Here is a 21,285-nt window from a genome sequence, read left to right on the forward strand (position 1 = left end):
TTTTTTTTTTTTTGGAAATCAAATGTGTTCAAGAACATTATTGGGTGAAGTTACCTAAGTGACTGTGATTCTGTGATTCTGAATATCGTAAAAATGTATAAATGAAAGATTTGGGCTTACGTTACTGATTCTTTGATGTCAAGAGAGTCTCTCATTCAAATCAGCATCTCTTTGCTACCATCTCAGGTCTACAATATGTGTAGTATTTGGTGCATAAGGAGTTTCTAAAAAGAGTAACAGACATCAAACCTACTGTAATGTAATATGTCTATTCAATTCCATATTAATTGTGTTTTTAGAAAAAAAAAAAAAGTGCCCCTGGAAATCAAAGAAAAAACTTGTACTCCCTTCATCAGAGTCGGGATTTTACCTCTATAATACTTGACTTCCAAGTACAAATGATTAATGCCTTGTAAATCACTTGCTGGGATATGGTCAATTGCAGATATTTTATCAAAGTCTGCATCACATTAAATGTGTTGTATATCCTTCAAGATTTACTTCAGTTTATTTCTGTTTTGTTTATTACAGACTGAGTTTTTGAAAATCACAGTAGAAATAAGCAAAAAGATGGATTATACTTGCTATAGCTTACTGGAGTTTTTGTTACTTCTGTTGTGTCCAATGGAGCAACTTTACACATTGGATTCTGGCAAACTACCCCATCTGGAGACAAGTTATTCTTGATATATATAAACATGTTAAACAATATGAAACCTAAATTCTGGAATAAGGTGATGTTTCCCAAAGGCAGCAATCAGAACTTCATAATTTTCTGTCTCCTGTGATGTTTAATGAAAGTGATGGATTATTGTAGATTAGGTAAATATGTAGCTGAGGTTTATTGGACATTTAAGTTCTTGTAAAACAAACAAACAAACAAACAAAAAAACAAAACACCCCACAACACAATGCACCAACCAACCAACCAACAAACAAAAAACAAACACAGAGAATGTACGTGCCCACATAACAGTTTTTCCAAATGTTTTTGTTTCGTCCTGGATCCTAAGAAAACATTCAAAAAGCAAAAGCCAATCATCAAAATTTATGATGATCATCAAAAAGCACGATGATTGTCAAAAAGCAAAAGCCAATCTAAATCTTTGATATAGGTCCTTTTGTCTGCAATACACCACAGCTGGAAGAGATGGAATTAACACTTGCATCAGGGAAAAGTCTTATTGGATCTTTTAAAATGCTGGCAAAATAAATGCCATTAATTCTACATTGCTGGCAGACAACAAAATTTTAAATTATCACCAAAATATATATATATATATATATCTTGGCTGAATTTTCAAATCAGATAATCTCTGCTCAAGTTCAAGATACTTACTTCAAAATGCAGCTTTTTCATTAATACCCATTGGAGATTCTCCATTGATCTGCAAGACAGGCAATGTAGATTGTGTAGAAACAAATCTTATGATATCTTTCTCCCAATGAATGTCAAGCTTCATATGACACCTAAGTTTTGGATGAATCTTTGGTGATTTTAAACAAGATCTCACTTTCTGGACTGTGAAATAATATTTTCAGATTGATTCCACTTTAATTTGATTTTTTTTTTTTCAAAAAAACCCCTGACAAACCTTCCTTACGGATGACAAACCATCCTCAACAGATGTTGTCTCTTTCAGTGAGAATCTACACACTATTCATAGCAATATGGAAACACAAGCTGTAAGAGAAATTCTGGTGAGTAATAATCCATTTGTTCACCTGCATGTTCAGAACAACTTCACTCACAATGAATAAAAAAAGATATTTATTAACTTGATAGTGTGATTAGGAACTTCACCCACTGTTACTTCTCTGGATTTAGTTGACTGTAATCCATGACTGATTTAGGTCTTTTATCCTTTAAAGAAATATTAAAAAACTGGTAGCATTTAGTGTTTTTAAAATCTTTAGACAACATGAAGAAAAACAGTTTAAGTTTTCACAAAACTGTTGAGTTTTGCAAAACATTTTTCCCCTTAATTTGAACCATCACTTTCTCAAAGAAAACTAAATTAAAAAAACAACAAACATGTTTTTGCAATTAAACAGAATACTGAACTATGCAAACAATAAAGATCCTTGTTTGAAATTAATTCTCGTTCTGCTTCTGGGATTACCAGGGGAATAAAATTATAGCAAAACAAAACAAAAAAACCTGCTACAGCCTAGAATTTGTATTTTACCAGAAGCAAAACAAAATTTAGGCTCAATAGTTTTGAGTTCTATTCTGTCTCCAAAAAACATGATTATAGAGTTTGTTCTAAATTTGACAAAATGAAATATCTCATCAGTCCTGTCATCAGAAGCCAAAGTGGTACCTCAGACTTTTTTTCTTTATGGCTCAATACTTTACATTTTCATTCTCTGTACCTGAGGGACATTTAGAGTTGGTTATCAGGAATGTGACGACAATAATGACAGACCATTTGGGTCAATGTTCATTGGTTAAAATTCAGAGGAAAAGATCAAAAAACCTAGGACAGACAGACTGCTTGGAGGTGGGAAGGTCTCATAGAAGGTGATGAATGCTTTTAGGATGATTGTCTGCACCTTTTAGATTTATTTGAACATTAAAACAAAACAAAACAAAACAGAAAAATGAATTTTAGCAACATCAAGCCTGAAGACCCTTAAAAGAAACTGTTTCTAAAGAGTTTGAGGAAACACTACTTGTCCATTTGAACACTGAAACACTCATATTGGCTTTAGAAATTTAAGTTTCTGAGGATATCACAGTAGTAAGTGTATCACTTTTGGGGTCTCAGTCTTCTGAGTATTCCTGCCTGCTTGTGCCTGCTGGCTTTAGCTACCCATCAGTCCCTTGCTCAGTTGAATTCTTACCATCTGTTTTGTGTTGAGCCACTTGAATAAACTATTGCTCCCCTTATTCTTTGTGTACAGAGCTGTCTTTTGGAACACAATGTTTAGTCAAGCTCCTTGGCCCACAAAATTTCTTCTGCTTATCCTGTTCTCCTGCCCCAAGTGCCCCAGTTGTTCTTGGGTTCTCAAGAGTCCAAAGTCAACATTGTAGAGGCACGGGCATGCTGAGTTTGTGGTTGAGGGCACATCCAAATATTGCTACATCCCAGATTTGGTTCAAATACTTAGCGTAGCCCATTTATTCTAATTAAATAAATGACATTTCTGCATAGGAGACAAGAATGGGCAGAGAAAAGGAGCAAGGATCAACTGCTGAAGTCTTCCCTGTGTTCAAAAAAAAAACACACAGCATTCCTGTAACATTACACTGACTCTATCACCAGGAACCCAGAGGCCCAGTTTCAAGTTTTTGCACAGTTCTCCAGGAGTCCCAAGCCACAGAGCTATGCCCATGGCTTAACTTTGCCAGCATTAAGCAGATTTTCCGGGGAAATTTTTTCAAGTGCTTCCTTTATTTATTTATTTATTTTAAAAACTTGTTTTCTTCAAGTTGAACAGTCCTATGTCTCCCTGAGGGCCAGAGACTAACACGTGGAATAGTTATCAATGAATTGTTTTCATCCTAAGAGCTAATGGCCATGTTAAAATTTCTTCAGTGTTTTCATTCTCTATATGTGACTTTTAAAAATATCACTTTATTTGCTCTCTTACCTATTAGCTAAATATGTTGTTGAGCATTAAAACATGGTTTATGTAGATATACAATACACATAAAAATGCTTTAAGAATTTGACCTAAAACATGAGAATTATGAATTTACGCATTTCCTATGAGGATTTCTTATAAAAAAAACACACTGTTTTTCAAAACTTTAATTGACCTTTTAACTTTTCTAATAGTTTGTTCCAGCTTCCATTTCTTCAGGCTTGGATTCAGTGGTATAAAGCCTCAGTAAGCAAGTACATCTATTCTGTACCCTTTTAAGATATACTACTTTGCTGTATCGTTCACTACATAATGAAATAAATGCAGGGAAACTTCACAGAGTGCATACTGCCAATTTATCCTAGAATGTCTCAGCTTGTACTGGCGCATGGCCTGACCACCACAGCACCACGGTGTGCTCCCAACTCCTGCACTGCTCTAGTGCTGACTTGCTGTGTGGCCATATGCAAATAAACCAACTGTCCCTCAGCCTGGTGTTCTGTCCTTGTAAAGATGGCAGTGCTCATCTCTAGAAGAAGGAGACCTTCTCCAATTGAATCCAATCACAGCAAGCTACCGAAGCTTTGATCTCTCAGCTGGGTATGAGACAGGGTGCTGCCAGCCCAACTGTGGTGTCCATGCGAGTAGGGTCCAAGGCAGGATGGGTACCACAAGATTTACTCTGTGGGAAAATTCCAGCTGAAGCCAGGACTGGGTTCCCTGACTTCATCAGGCTGTTTCTGAGTGCTTCATAAGCTAAACTGGCACCAGTAAAATCACTTTTCATAGCACTGCGAATATATAACAAGGTCTAAAAATGCAACAGAGAAGTTCACTCTGTGATTACTGTTAATTATTTACCCAGCACAAAGAAGTAGTTTCCACAGATGCCAGTATTCAATGCTACCTTGAAATAGATAAGTATATCCATATTAATTGTATGTGTCACAACATTAAAAATACTAGGATCCCATACTTAATACAAGCTCTTTTATTGACTTTGCAAAACGTAAGCATTCCTTTGTCTCATGTTGTATACAACTTGAACATACATTTAGTAATACATCATTTGTCTTATACATCTAAGAGAGAGCAAATAGAGAATAGAAATAATAACATCAATTTGACTGAGAATATTTCAACAGGAACATCATTTTTGAAGACAATTATGAGTCTTAGATGATTTGTGACTGGATTTTCTCAAAAAATTTTTTTAAAGTTAACAAGAATTTTGCCCATATACTTAAAATTGAAGGCATCATTATTGTTAATTAAAAAATATTTTTAGTTTTTCATTTTCCTTTTTCCCTTTCCTTTTCTTTTTTTCCTTTTTCATTTTTTTTTCATTTTTTTTCATTCTTTCTCTTTCTCTTTCTCTTTCTCTTTCTCTTTCTCTTTCTCTTTCTCTTTCTCTTTCTCTTTCTCTTTCTCTTTCTCTTTCTCTTTCTCTTTCTCTTTCTCTTTCTCTTTCTCTTTCTCTTTCTCTTTCTCTTTCCCTTTCCCTTTCCCTTTCCCTTTCCCTTTCCCTTTCCCTTTCCCTTTCCCTTTCCCTTTCCCTTTCCCTTTCCCTTTCCCTTTCCCTTTCCCCCTTTCATTGCTCTTCCTCTTCCTTTTCCCCTTTTCCTTATTTTCCTTATTTTTTTTTTGCTTATATTCCTTATTTTCCTTATTAATTTCCTTCCCCTTCCCCTTCCCCTTCCCCTTCCCCTTCCCCTTCCCCTTCCCCTTCCCCTTCCCCTTCCCCTTCCCCTTCCCCTTCCCCTTCCCCTTCCCCTACCCCTTCCCCTTCCTCTTAACATTGTTTCCCATACCATCCTCCTAGAGAAACTGGCTGCTCACGTCTTGGACAGGTGCACACTTTGTTGAATTAAAAACTTGCTGGGTGTCCGGGCCCAAAGGTCATGGTGAATGGAATTCATTTGGAACCTAATGTTCTCTTCAATATCTTTATCAATGATCTGGACAAAGAGATAGAGTACATCTTCAGTAAGTCTGCAGATGACACCAATGTAGGAAGTGGCGATCTGCTTGAGGGTGGGAAGGCTTTACAGAGAGATCTGGATAGGCTGGACTGATGGGCCAAGGTCAACTGTATGAGGTTCAACGAGGTTGTTTGTTGGGAACTGCACTTGGGGCACAACAACTCCATGCAACGGTAAAAGCTAGGGGAAGAGTGGATGGAAAGCTGCCCAAGGGAAAGGCACCTGGGGATATTTGATAGTAGGATGATTATGAGCTAGCAGTTGCTCTGGCAGCCAAGAAGGCCAAAAGCATCCTGGCTTTTATCAGAAATAGCATGGCCAGCAGGACTAATTAAGTGATTGTCCCCCTGTACTTGGCTCTGGTGAGGCTACACTTCAAATAATGCTTTCAGTTTTGGGCCACTCACTGCAAGGAGGACATCAAGGTTCTGGAGCATGTCCAAAGAAGGGCAATAAAGCTGGTGAAGGGTCTAGAGAACAAAGTCTTATGAGGAGTGGCTGAAGGAGGTAGGCTTGTTTAGCCTGGAGAAGGGGAGGCTCATGAGAGACCTTAGCACTCTGTACACCTAACTTAAAGGACCCTAGTGAGGTGAGAATTGATGTCTTCTCCCAAGCAGCAAGTGATAAGACAAGAGGAAATAGCCTTACATTGTGCCAGGGGAGGTTTAGGTTGGATATTAGGTAAAAGCCTTCACTGAAAAGGATATGAAGTATTGGACCAGGCTGCACAGGGAAGCAGTTGTGTCACCATTGCTGGAGGTCTTCAAAAAACCTGTAGATGTGGTGTTTGGCTTAGTGGTGGACTTGGCAGTGCTAGTTTAAAGGTTGGACTAGATGATCTTAGAGGTCTTTCCAACCTAAATGATTCTGTGATTCTATGATCCTTTTCCTTTTTCTTTATCCTCCAGGAAACATTATTTTGCAAGCAGAAAACAAAAAGCAAAATCTTAAATCTGTTGTTTACTTGTTCATTAAAAAAAAGATAAATGAATAATGTTTTTACCTTTTGCTTTTTCCACTTGAAGGAAAAATAATGTTGCTGCTGAGCATCTGTTACAATAGGTTTTATATTTTCAAGATTTAATTTGTAGGGATGAGTTAATGTTTCCAGGGAGTGGCATCTCAATACCAGTTGTCTTTCTCCTATAAATATGAGCTCAGATTGTTGAAAATGAAGTTTGAATACTAAGGCAGTTAATTAGTTTGGCTCCCAAAGGCACCAAATAATAGCTCCTTCAAAACAATCTCCTTTAAGTGGATGAGATTCTTGGAAATACTCTGACATACATCATAATAGCTCATTGCAAACATAGATCTGGAGACTTGTCCTTGCCAATAACTGAAGATGCTAGAACACAGTAAATTACTTTGTGTACATACCCTTGCTGGTTCCTGGAAAGATGATTTCTTCTTTTAAGAATATTGATATTCATCATTGATAGCTGTAGAAGATAAGTGTGGATATTCTATTTCTGGAATGCATTTAACCTGGTATGAAACCAAACCAGGATGATAATTTAAATTTGAATTTATCACTACAAAAATCTCACATAATATCATCATTTTAGACTTTAAAGAGAAGTAAGAGCACACTTTCTCAGTGAGCAGGTGTAAGCAATTGCCTTTTAGGCAATGGTCTTTGTGTGTTTGTGTGTCGTGCTTTTATAGTATTGTAGAAGGAGCCTTTGCTTAGAGGATCTTGCTTGAAAGTCGATGATAAAGATGACTAGTGTCTGAGTGTGTTGCCTAAATTAAATCTTAACTGATGCTTTACTATGCCAGAGTAAAGGGAGTTCAGTATCTCTAAGGGGCAGGGAATCAGAAAAGGGAATTGGAGAGACCTGAGGTACAGCCAAGTTCTAGAGAAAACATGCATTATTATGGTTCATTGTAATTTAAGTTAATAGAAGCCAGAGAGAGAGAGAGGTATATTTGGTATCACATCCAGGGCATTTGTCCTTTTTGGAGCAGGATGAGAACTTATGTACTAGTATGGTCCTGTTCTCATAATTATTAACTCAAATAGCTATAGCATTAATACTGAAATATCTGAAAAAATAACTGCATGTATGTGTTCTATGGAGGGCTGTCAAATATCAGTACCGTCTGTTAAAAGTATTAAGTATCATCACAGATTATTCTATTTTTTAACATGGGACTTGGGAAAATTCAAAGAGAAATCTTACATTTTGTGTGAGAAGGACACACACAAAGTACTAGACTATTTTTTTTATTATTATTTTTTGGCACTTCTGCAACTTTAAAATGTCTAAATGATTTTTTTTTTTTTTGGAATGTTTTTATGAAAAAATAAAATGTGTACTCTAAAATGTCAGGGAATGTGTAAGCCAATTTGTAAAGTCACATGGGTTTCATTTTGCCCTCAAATACAGTCTTCAATTCCTTTGTGTTTAGGAGAAGAATTGGACCCATCTGTTTTTAGTAGTAGAAGGAAGACAAATGGTGCAGTTTTTCAACAACTGAAAACCATCTTGAGATACACAGATCAATTTAGACTAAAACTAAAACTAAAACAACAGCAATATCAACAACACCACCACAGTCTTCAAGCCCTTTGACTAGTACTTATCTGACCAATAATGGCCAAAAGCCATTTATCTTTGCTTAAACTACATGATGATAAAACCAGAGTCTGGAAAATATCATTACTTGATCTATTTGGTAAACTTTCAAATATTTCTTTTAGAAGATTTGCCAGGCAAACAGCATAGTATAAAATTTAGTTTCATTTAATTTGCTTTTTATTGCTTTAGAATTTTACTTTCAAAAAAAAAAAAAAAAAAGACATGATTAAAGAACTACAGCTACAACTGAGCAAAGGTACAAAGCTTCTGTAGTAGAAAGTTGAGGGAGTGTGAGTCTGTAGAACATGGATTTGTAGGTGCATTTTAGTACAGAAAATTGTGCTGCAAAGGTGTTTAGTGGGTTTAAACCTGTGTCTGAAACAAGCTGTGCAGTGTGAATGCAATATCTGAGCTTTTTCTTAGGGCTACTGTTGGTACATCCAGAATACTGGTACAGCCAGAATATAAGTACATCCAGCTAGGGACACCATCGAGTCCTTATTTCAAAGGGAAATCCATTTGTTCATTAGTTGCCAGAAAAAAAAGAATCAACAAACTGACAACTAACAAACCAATGCTTTGCAGAGACACTGAATAACAACAATTTTGACTGAGCTTTTTTTTCATGGTAAAGTACAACCCGAAGAAATATAATCTTAAAGTAAAACCTAACCACAGGGCTCATCATCTTCCTTCAAAAAATAGCATCTTCTTTTGGATTGTCTTAAGATTTCACTAACTTGCAAACCTGAAACCAGCTTTCTGTGCTGCTGATGTGGCTAAAGAAGACAAGTTTCCCAGCTGAGTGGGAGGAACTGTAAAGAGGTTTTCTCTGGTCTCATGAAATTATTTTGTATGGACCAGGAAAGAGCACAAGAACTGTCACAAGATTTACTGTAGCTAAATTTATTTATTTCTTTATTTTTCAATTACCATCATAAAATTATAATAGGAATTCCAGTGTAGCTGCTAAGAAAAAAGAGTTTTTTTTTTTTTTTATTTTTTTTTAATGAGGAAATGTAGATGTAAAGAAAACTATATGATGGCTATTAAAGCAACAAAATGTACATATTACTATTTTATAATGGCAGCAACTTAAAACCATTCTGCTTTCTGAAGTTTTCAAAGTGAAATAATTAATTTCAATAACAGAAAAGCTGCACATAATCAACAATGTAATAACTTCTTTCAAATGTAAGGAAAAGATTAAGTGAAAAATTAATGTTTTCCTCTGTGCTCACTAATGCCTCAACCCACATAAATATAAAAATATGCCAACAATTGTTTGTTATTACACAGTTGAAAGAAGAAGAATAATTTGTCTGAATAAGAAGTTTCAAGATAGGAATGAAACTGCAGAAGAAATATGATAACACAAGTAGTATGCTGCAATCATTTACATAAAAGTAGAGCAATAGACTTGTATATGATAAAGTGTAAGATCATGCAACTACTGAAGGTTAAGTTAAATACAAATTCTTTGTTCATAAATATAAATGTAAAGTACAGAAGCATCTTGGTAAACTAGAAGAGGATTTTATTCAGTAGCATCTCCAAGCTCACAAGAATCTGACTTTGTGTTTGTCTTGTCACTGTCTCTGAAGGGAAAAAAAAAAAAGACCTTTCTGGAAATCATAAATATTACTGAGAGACACATAGAAAAACATAGAAAAATTAGGTAGCATGTTCAGGTGCTTCTTGAATATTATACCATCAATATTTAAATGTTCTACCTTCCAGTATTAGAGCTTTCAGTTACTAAAACCTGGAGTTCTTCATGTCCTCTCTTACCTCAATGCTGGAATGTTCTCCTGTAGATTACCATACAGGCCGAAGTTATTTGATATTGATTCTGGTGGGGCTGAGATTAAAATTAATTTAAGCCATGCGCAACAAAGAGTTTAATTAATTGAATGAAAACAATTATGTTTGGAAATTATACAGACCAGTACGCATCATTTAAAAAGTAAATTCAAGTGTCTGATAATTTAATTGCATGCTTGAAGGTGTTTGAAATAAACGAGAGAAAAAATGTTATACTCTAACAAAAATGGTGTATCATCTTCTGAAGCACTGTCTTCCTTTTTTTTTTTTTTTTTTTACATGGTTGTTCTCTACTTCCTTCCCAGAAAGACAGGCATACTGTTTCAGTGACACTCCATAGTCAGAAGTGACTTGCATCCATACAGATCCTTTCCAAGATTGGGCCCTTATTTGATAACTGTAGGAAAAGAGTAAAGATGTGAAACAGTGAAATAATGGCACTAAGAAAACACAGAAGTGATTGAAGCCTCTGCAGATGCATTTAGAGGTTTATAAATAGCACAGAAAGCAAAGATATTTAATGTGGAACAACAGATAGGAAAACATTGCAGGTATCAGAAACACTAAATCAGCTCACAATGCAGCCAGACAGAGCACCATGAGCTTGTATAGCTATTGCCAGTGTGTCTTCCAACAAGTTGAATCAGATATAACTTCTGAACTGTCAAACAACATGAAAATAGAACAGAGGGATTTGCAGAATGAAAAAGTAATAGAGGTAGCTTGCAAGTGGCAGTAGCTATGAATCACCCTTGACTGACACCATTGCACATTGATTCTATTAATTTCTTTTAATGAAATAAAGTATTTGAAAATATGTTTTGGGAAACCACTAGGATAGTGTAACTAATTCAGGGAAATAGTACCTAAAGGCTGAAAAGTCAATAAAAAAAATCCTGTAGATTCCAACAGGTTAGAACAACTCCATGTTTCATGCCTCAGAAAAAGTCTTAGAAAGGTTCATAAGATAAAAATATCTAAGGGTACTTGACTGGGTTCTTGGACTTCTCTGTATATAACAGAAGTTGCTTTGGCTTTAAATTACCAGGGCTGGACCATTATATTTAACCTGGAACAGCTTGCACTAGTTACTGTGGATGCCCCCCTTCCCTCCCCTTCATGCTGGCCAGCACTTGGTGACACTGAAAATTATTTGTGGAGAGGCATGGCATGCCCTGACATTCTCCCATGCTCACTGAGAACACAAAGCTCCACAGAAACCTCCTTTGTGTTTGTTCTAAGAATTAAAAAAAATATATTAATCAAAATTATCTTCTCTAATAATAAAAGGAGCCATCATCTGGCTAAAAATAAACACTGGAAACAAAACATAAAAACTGCAAGCTTTAATTAGAAACACAGGACATTGAACATGTCTGATTCAAACCTTTGGCTTGGGTTCCTGCCTTGAAAACAGCATAGCAAATCTTGGCTAAACACTGAATTTGTGCAGGGCAAGCATCAGGAGCACCTAGATTCCTGGTTGCTTCTCAGCCCCCAGGCCAGGGTGTCTCAGTGGAGGCCTTTGCTCTCACCCAGAAGGGCAGATACTCTTGCATGTGGTGTCTAATCCGTTCCACCCAAGACAACACAACGAGCTTCCCATCTGCTCCATTGGCTGGAAGGGCATTCCAGAAGATTTGCCCAGTCTTGAGTCTGCTCTTTTAGCTGCTTCGAAGGTGAGGAGAGTGGTTCACATTCATCCTTCATCTGGTTCTTCATTTGTCAATGCCAGTAAGTGGGGCAAAAAAGCTGCTATACTTAGGAAGTTGCTGTTCATTTAAATCAGAATTGCAGGAATTCTGAATGTCTCGGCTGTTGTGGCAGGAAAATCTCTAAAATACTACTGTTGTGACAGAGTTCAGAACCTCCTGTTGTACGAAGCAAACAATAAACCTTTTCCACTCACTTTACCCTTCCAAAGATAAGACAAAATGAGAGACACATATTTCTATGCATTTCATTGCACTAATGTATAAGAAGTTGTGCAGACACACTGCTTCAAGGATGGCAACATTTTGGAGCTAGGACTTGCTTCTTGTTCTATTTGTGCAGTGCCAAACACAAGAAGATACTGGTCACTGAACAGAGGGGCTACTAAAAATTACCTTAATACACATAAACAAATAAATAATTGCAAAGCTAGCCTTTCCTTTGCATATCTTTTCTTTGCCTTTATCACGGGCAGCTACTTATATTGTGATAAAAGTAAATATATGGGTAAAATATGGTTTTAAAAAAGATAAAACTCTGTATTAGACTTTTTTTCAAAGTTCTTAGGTGTCTCAATATTTTTTATTTTTAATTTTTGTGGCCTTGATGCCAAGCATAGCGGAGTCAGTGCTCATAGTTAATTGTTTTTAGGAATGCAATCTAAATTACTTTTTCTTCTATAAAGTATCTCCTATACATTCATTTGAGCATAGTACACAAAGTAGATGAGCACGTACCTTTTAGGTAACCTTTGCAAACACTACTCTCACTATTCTTTTCATAGAAGGCCATGGAACAACAGGAATAGTTATCTTCCAAAGTACTTAGGAACAATTGGATGTTTTAACCTTTTATGTAGCCACATAGTGGTAAACATTTACTGACACTCAAAGTATTATGCTATGAAATTCTATTTTAAATTCATTTGTGATTTTTTTTTTCACATCTTTGATTAACTCTTGTATCTGTCAGGTATGTTTTATATTGTAACATGGTGGTGCAGAAAAGAGAGGTTCTAAAACAATCGTAGTACACAATGTTTTTCTAGTGAACCAGTACAGCTGCTGAAATCTACGGTCATTGCAAGGCCCATGAATAGAGCGCGTGACCAGAATTTTTTTGAGATTTCAACAGACAGGTAGTTCTGGCAGTGGATGGGTTAGCCAAGGCAATGTGCTAGCCACGCTCCCTGGTCACAAAGGCTCACTCTTAATTTCCCCAAAGTGAGCTCATGTTCTGTGACTTGTAATTACTATAGACACACACACATATTACATATATGTATAAGGAGAAAGAGCAATTAATATAAAAATCCAATAATCTACAGGGAGTAAAAATTGTTTGGTGGATTCAAAGAAAGATAAAATACAATAGGAATTAATGCCAAAACTGAGTTAAGAACTATATGAAGAGATAAACTAAATGCATTAAGAGGAGTTTGAGAACCAGGAAGGCAGAAAGGAATTGGGTGGATAATAGAAATAAATAAATAAAAATAAAAATGGATGTAGAAAATGGTATAATAACTGTATAGAATTGCACAATAATAAGATGAAATATGAACTGTAAATAGTAGGACATAAAAGGTATCAAAAAACCTAAATAAGTAAATGTTTGGATACAGGAAAAGTTGACGAAAAGATTAGAAAACAGACCAAAATGAGGAACAGATAAAGAAGATATATATGATACTTGTGTTCAAGTCAGCAGGGTCCAGTAAAATTCATCTCAAAGTATTCAAAGCTCTGGCAAAAGCAATCTGTGAAACATCAGGAATTATTCTGAGAACTTGTGGGGAAGAGAACTTGGAAAAGGGCAAAGACATTGTCCATCTTATTGACTGTTTAGATTAAATTTGTCTTCTAGAAAATACTGGGACTTGAATGTCACAAAGCCAGTCCTGTTTCCTTTTCTGACAGAACAGAACCAGTGACTGAAGGAAAAGTAGATGATTTAGTATACTCCGATTTTAGGAACTGTTGGATTTTCCCCATGTGATTTTTCCATAAACAGAATAAGGAAATAAATTAAGCACACACAGAGCTGAAAAAAATGACTCTACATTGTTTGCTAACAAAATAGGGAGGCAGTTCCAATTGGAGCCTCTAAGGGGCTCTATGGGTCTCTAAGGGTCTCTATAACATTTTTATTAAGATGAATGACACTACACACGCCAGGGAACTGAATAACTATTCTGCAAATGTTGCTCGTGACATCAAGGGAGGGGGAACTGCAAGTGTGAGCAGGTGTGTTGGCATCAAGAGAAAAAGTTGAAAAACAGTTTCATAAAGCTCCCATAGAAATGCAGGTTTTACTAAGGACTTTGGGACAGAATTTTTAAGATATTGCAAATAGTCTTAATTTTCAGATCAGTTTCTGATGCAGCAACCCACTTACCTCAGAAAAGAACATTTAATTGTGGATTGAATAGTTTTAATCCTAAAATGATGCATAGCAGTGTAACTACACTGTTGTCAATGGAGTTGTGCCAAAGTCCACTACCAGCTAGAGATCTTGTGTCCGTATTTGTTTTGGTTTGCAAAAGAAAACATGCAGCCCATAAGAGAAAGCTTAGGAAAAAGAATTCTGTGATAAGATTTGTGGGTGAAATATTTTAAAGTGTATCTTGGGATAAGAAAAGCTCTGAAATACAGTGGATTCAAAACCAATAGTAAGTTTTGTATGTTAAGACATCGATTGTACGTGAAACAATTGAATGCATCTGTGTAATAAAGCCAGAGCTAGCTGAATGCCAAAAGATTCCAGAAACCACTTGGGCTGAAAGTTCAGGGTGCTAACTGGCCAGTAAGCAGCAATATGAAACCTCACTCCCTTCCCCTCCCTACATTCAAATAGAATACTGCAATCCAGACCTACAAAGGTATTTAGGTCCCACATTCTTTTTTAGGAACCCAAAGTTAGATGCTTAAGAAGGGACTGGGAGCCTCAAAGTCTTTGTATATCTTGGCTTATATATGCAGCATTTTCTATAGGCTTGTGCACAAATCACAACCACGAAGGAACACCTGGGGAGGGAGAAAGAGGAACTGATCTCAGAGCTTCATATGTTTTTTATTACTAGGTAACTCTTTCCATGCAATATATGTGTACAGAATAGTTGCTGCACTTGGAGTCTGGCTTCCAGGGAGGCCAGCTTACATCACAGAGTTGGGAATAAACAGCCAAAAGTTCAGTACTATTTAGTAAAACCCAGACCAAGCTACATGATATTCAGGCATAGAAAATACATCTTCTGCACTGCTGTGGAGTACTTTATGAGCTGTCAGTAGATATGGCATGACTTGCATTCCAATTTCCCATGGCTGCAGTGTGTCGCCAGAAATATCTTTGTTACTCTTGAATATGTTCTGTGTTGGTGGATGGGGTGCAGGACAAAGTTGAAATGTCAAGAAATTAATCAGAAATGAGGTTCTGGATTTTTTCCACATCGTGGGATTCAGCTCATACTGCAGGTGGTGGTCCTATAAAACAGTTGTTTTTCACAAATCATTCTGCCTGTTCATTAATTTCATGAACCAGAAGGCCATTTCCCTGTAGTCTTTTTTTTTTCTTTTCTTTTCTTTTTTTCTTTTTTTTTTTTAAAAGGGTCCACCAGACCTATATGTCTGTTTTCCACAGTTTGTAAAGAATTACACCTCACTTATCAACATTTACATGAAGGCACAGAGAAGTCATTGGGTGTTTTGGAGCTGCAAGCTGAAAAGTGAAATTATAAGCAAATCTGAAAGAAACATAAAGAACCTAAGCCATTTCTCATGTGAAAATTAATATTCTTACCTTTAAATTACCAAAAGTGCAAAATTATTTCATTTTTAATGCTTTATTAAACAGAATATAAAACAACAGATCAACTCTGAAGTCAGCTGCAAAGCTCATCTGTTGGGCAGACTTTCTTTCACTCACAAAACAGACACAATTTCATGGGTTAGTATTTTTGAACAAGGTTCCAAACTGGCAAAGCTGGCAGCTCAGGGAAGGACCTGTTAAAAGACAAATGGTCCTTTTTTTTTTTTTTTTTGTATGTGTGTGTGTGTGTGAAAGATTTAGAGGTACCAACATTTATATTTGTCTAAACTCAGAGGAAAAAAGACACTGTCCTATTTTTGTTTTCTGAGAAAATGATTTAGAGAAAAGGTGTTATTTGAGAAGGCTCACCAGACCAATGGTTAGATCTTGGATCTGGGAGTTCTGGATCATTAGTGTTCATGTAAGCAATTGGGAAAAAAAAGGAGAAAAATTTGATCTAGATACATCGGGGAAGAAAAAGAACCAATCTGAGCCCCTTTTCAAACCATTCAGACCACTAGGTCCTGAATACTCTAGGGCAACATTTTTTTCCCCTCTTCAAATTGCACCCTGGCTCTTGAAACCTGGGATGGTTTCAAATTCAAAACCGTGTATTTCTATGGGGCACGTAGCACAGAATTTGCTGCATTAGCAAATTCTGAGCTTCTCTGAAGGAGCCTCTACCAGAGCACATTTCAGTCAGTGTTCTTCAGCAGTGCGGTCTGTGTGCGTGCTAACAATCCCCACTGCTTGTTCTCACTGGCAGGGAGTTAGAACAACTTTTGACCCCAAGCCTGCTGGAAGGCATGAGTTAAATGATCATCTTTGATTCCTACTTTCCCTACAAACAAGGTCTAACCGATAGCTTATAAATTCTGATAATTCAGCAGGGAACAGATACTTGGAAAGAATAAATGATAGATGAGATGGAATATAGAAGAACTTATGTACAGCAAGCTTGATACAACTATGTTCACTCCTGAGTGTTTTTATGTTGTAAGGTAACCATTTCATTGGAAAGAAACACTACTGGCACTTAGACAAAACTAGAAGTATGAGGGCATGGCTGCCATCTAAAGTTTGGAAAACAAACATCAACAAGGGGACAAATTATATAAGGACATATGAGAAAGAACATTGTAAATAAGCTAAGAAAATTAATGATAATTTAAAAAAAAAATGGATTGAGCATGAGGGGCTGTTTAAGAGGCTTGGGGTCACTATTATTTGTGACAGGTATAATCTTCCTCCTCTGCTGAAAGGAATAAGTCTAAGATGTCATACAATGAGAGCACATGGTAGGCTGAAGAAATTGGAAGACTTATGGGCAACATAATTTTACTCACTTACGGATGGACTAAAATCATGTAGCCTCTCCCTGAAAGGTAGTTTAATACTTGAGGATTAAGAGAAAAAGACAAGACTACCCTAAAATGTCCCCTAGTTTCCCCTCTGCCACCATTCCATCCATCCACTTTCCTCTGCAAGCACAAGCATTTGTGCCGCTAGTCAGTGAAGATGATTGGGAAACAAATCAGTTTAAAAATAAATCTTCTGCTGGGTTCGTTTTAGCCTGGATTGGTTTCCTGATCTGGTTCATAATGCAGCCAACATGGCTAATGGTGTCTGTATCTTGCTCTATGGTCGTAGTCTCTGACTTCTGTGATTTGCATTAGCCTTGCAGCTGCTGCACGTGTGCGCTGTAGGACTTTCAGACCTCAGTAAGGAACACTGTGCTATGGAAAGAGAGGGCTGGGTCTTCCATGTGGGGAAATATCACTGTATTCAACTGGAAATATTTTACTGGAAATGTTTCTATTGCCTTCATTCAGACTGAGCTTACACTTCACAAAATAACTCAGTGACTAAAATACCCGTGTCATAAAAATATATGTGCTAATTTCAGTTTTCTGTGATTTCATGAATACTATAAATGTTTATTTCATATAATATGCCCTTTTAACAAGCTGTTTTATTCTGTTCTATCATGAAGCATCTATTCTGTCCTGACTACTCTTCTGATACAGGCCTTTGTAATTCTAGGAGGAAAGGTTTGAAGTTAAAGTGTATGAAGACTACTCTTTTTACTACATCTGAAACAGCTCATTACACTCACCTCATTACCACTCAATTCTCTACTTTTTCAATTCTGTTGTCAGTCTGGCTGCTCAGCTGCACTACCTCAAATTTAACTGTGTCCTAATCCTGTGGTTCCATCCATCTCCTCATCACCTCTAATTCACTGCTCAACCCCCCTTTTCTCTTGACAGAAGGTCTTAGCAAGTTCTACCTTTGATATTGATTTTTTTTTTTAATATTTTTCATGTGACCTGACCTTCCTCTTCATGCTAGCTTTGGGCCCTTTCCCTGCTCTTCAGACTTCTCTTTCTGCTTCTCCCTCATCACAGATGCAGACATGCTTTATCTGTTCTTTTCAAATCCCTTTTTCTGCCTGCCTCCTCCTACCCTCTCTCTTCTTAGCTTTTCATCTTCTGACCATTCTCCTCCCCTCCCTTACTCCTTAACCTCTTGATCTCCTCTGGTTTGTTGTTTTCAATGTGTCTAGTTTTTTGGTTTTTTTTTTCTGCTCTCTATACCATATGTTAAGTCTCTCACATCATAAATAAAGTACTTTTGACTCCTTCTTGCATCTTTAGCTACTGGCCCATCTGCAGCCGCTCTTTCATCTCTAAGCTCTCTGAATGTGCTGTTTACACTTTTTCTTCCTAGAGCTCTTCCAATCTGGCTTCCCTCCTCTGCCCTTAAATGAAACCATTCTTTCCACAACATCTAATGGCATCTTCTTTGCCAGATCTCAGACTCACTGCTATAACCGTAACTTCTCCTGGACTCTCTGTTTCTGCTCTCCTTGAAATCTCTCTATGATTCCTCGGGACTGGCTTTCCTCGACTGCTTCTTTTACCTCTCTAATCCTTTCTTTAACACATCCTCTGGAGAATCCTCCAGCTCTTGGTGAGGCAACTAAAGGCTTCTAACTTTGTCTTCACAATTGCACCTAGGACCAAAAACTCTCATTATCTCAATGCTTTCACAGATCTACCAATATATTCTTCTGTTTCCTTTTGTCCTAAACAAACTTTTTGTCTGATGCCTTCATGAATGACTTACTAACCATGCAAACTTAGTTTTGCTGAATCACAGATTTTTCACCACAGACCTTCTCACTATGTTCTTCTCAATAACCATGGATTTTAGTGTGGTTTAAGTCCTAATCTGAATGCCATCTAAGCCTTCCAGACTATTTCTAAACTTAACAAACATAATATCTCCAACACATAGTGCTTCCTAGCCATGCAGGTTGCTGAAACTTTCTCAGAATCTTCTTTCCTGACACTTAAATTATACAGTATCCTTTCTCTGCCCCTATAAAGGTGTTCTTGCTCCCCTAACGTTCATTTAGGAAACAGCAGCAACACAATATCCCTACTTCATAGTTTAGAAATATTTCACATATCTCTTCATGTATCTCTTCCTTGAAACCCTTTTACTGCATTCTCCTTCTTTATTTTATCAAACAAGATTACTGCTTGCCTTCAGAGTAAAAGGTCTTTATACCTACTTCCATTTGCCACATAGTATTAGCTCGCAGTATTAGCCTTTTAACTTCCCAGACAAGGACCCTTGTGTTTCTGACTGCCAAATTTGGAGGGAACTTACTGTAAAGCATATGCAACACTGTCTCAATTTTTTGCTTCAAATACATCTTTAAAACCCCTTTCTTGTGGGGAGGAATAATAGGCAGCTTAATGCAATGACACTACAAATCTCAGATTTTCTTCCTTTTCTGTTTTATTCCATTGTATGTCCTGGGTAAGGGGAATAAGTTTTCTCAGATCATTTCATCTCTTTTATTCCTTTTGTATTCACTATGTTCTGATTATAAGTAGAATACATACGAGACAAAAGAAACAGAAACTCTAACAAAGTAGTCACCATTTCACAGTATAGCTACATTTGGATGATTCTGAGACTGCCTGAAGCATTTTTGTGTGTGTGTATGTAAGAGACTGGAAAGGCACGTGTTCCATTTCTACCTGAAACTGTTAAAAAGAGAGAAATTCAATGAATTACAGGATGGACATTGTCATATAGATTGTGTTAACATCTGGAATTTTATTTTTCTCAAAATGGAATATTTGATACTATATTAATTTGTGTTTGTATATGTGTGTATATATATGCGTATATATATAGCTTACTGGATATTCGACTTGGCTGGTAGTATGTGTTGAACTTTTGATGGACTCTGTGAAAGGTGGAAAAATACTTAGAGTAGTTAAAGTGGTGTTGACTGATTGGTGAGTTGTTCTTAGTAAAAGGAGATAGTCTTGTATTCTGCCAAGCAGAGTTATCCTTTGTGTGGGGCAGGCATTTTGAACTGTCGTTTTTTTTTCACTTGGTGTGTGGTCATCCTGAAATGCTTTAGGAATGTCTCGTTTTCTTCTTGTAAAGTAGGTTTGTTTTTCTTTCCTTCTTTCTTTCTTATTTTCCGTTTTGGTGGATAGCTCATTTTCCTGGTATAGGGCTGTTGTCTTGTGGATTATAAGTTTTAAAAAGCATTATGTGTTTGAGCAGAATAGGGCCACATCCTCAGCTGTTATAAATTGCTAAGGCTGTTTTGCATATGAGGCTTCTTTAGAGCTGTTTGACAAAATATCTCTATATTTCACATAAATTAAAAGCTGAGAGTACCTTATTATTTAATTTATTAAATAATATTTAGAGAATAATTATTTTTCTCTTGCAATTCCAGTGCCATTCACAGATTTCCACCTGCAATTAATGTAGTTCCAATTTTGCTTACGATAAAAATGTACCTTAAATTGAGCTTTTCATAATATTATATGTTATGTAATATGTTTCATAATATTATATGTGTGTGTGACTGCATGTGCTCAGTACTAGAGCTATGTGTGTACCATCAGCTCTACCATTTTGTGTACCATTTTGAAGATGAGCATGCTTTCTTTTTAAAGTATAAGGTCCATTCTGACCTCGAGGATGAGACTTAAACTGCAGAATAGTCATGCCAAATTGCCAGATTTGAATGTCATTTTTTTGTGTGTTTATGATTCTCTGTTATGAGAAGGCATTTCTTTACTGTGAGGATGACAGAGCACTGAAACAGGTTGTGGAGGCTCCTTCTCTGGAGATATTCAAAATCCACTTGGATGCCATCCTCAGCAACATGTTCTATGTGATCCTGCTCGGCAGAGGGTTTGGACTAGGTGATCTTCAAAGGTCCCTTCCAACCTCGGCCATTCTGTGTGATTCTGTGATTCTGTGATTCATTTGCCTTGACATCTCATCTGAAAGCACTGTGCTAGATATTGTACACAGATTGGGACAAATTAGAAGGCTCTTTCCTTACATCCTGAATGAATAACCATATGGCTCATTGTTGCAAGATGTAATGCACTAATAGTTTCATTTTCAAGATCAGAAACTGAATCTGTCACTACTGGAAAATACTGCAGTTCTGAAATCCCAGTCAAAGTACAATAGATACAGAGAAGGAATATTAAGTTGATGAGTACTGGAGAAAAAAAAATAAATGAGATTGGTATGTTTATCTTAGTAAGATGGAAGTGTAGGGAGGGATCTAATAATTCTCTGCCAGTGCTCATGACAGAAAAAAATGAGGGGGGGGGGGGGGGGGAGGGGCTATTTTAACACAAGGTAAGATGAAAGCATGCCGGTCCTGACACTATTTCAGCTGGGGTCTACCAGAACTTCTTAATGATCAGACCTTTCAGATGCAA

At 36.7% G+C, this 21,285-nt stretch overlaps 1 long non-coding RNA gene across 39 annotated transcripts in view; it reads left to right on the forward strand.

Moving 5' to 3' along the window:
• Positions 1-21,285, forward strand: part of LOC110352930 (uncharacterized) — a 237,964-nt gene that overhangs the window by 182,365 nt on the left and 34,314 nt on the right. For 26 of the 39 annotated variants that reach the window (XR_011809480.1, XR_011809482.1, XR_011809462.1 and 23 more), the window contains 2 exons: positions 1,644-1,701; positions 3,786-4,966. This is a non-coding gene — a long non-coding RNA (uncharacterized lncRNA). Of the gene's footprint in view, positions 1-1,643; positions 1,702-3,785; positions 4,967-21,285 lie in introns of those variants that run through there. The other 13 variants (XR_011809464.1, XR_011809463.1, XR_011809478.1 and 10 more) reach the window with 4 other exon arrangements.

This window comes from Anas platyrhynchos, chromosome 5 (genome assembly GCF_047663525.1).
Source record: "Anas platyrhynchos isolate ZD024472 breed Pekin duck chromosome 5, IASCAAS_PekinDuck_T2T, whole genome shotgun sequence".
Taxonomy (NCBI): Eukaryota; Metazoa; Chordata; class Aves; order Anseriformes; family Anatidae; genus Anas; species Anas platyrhynchos.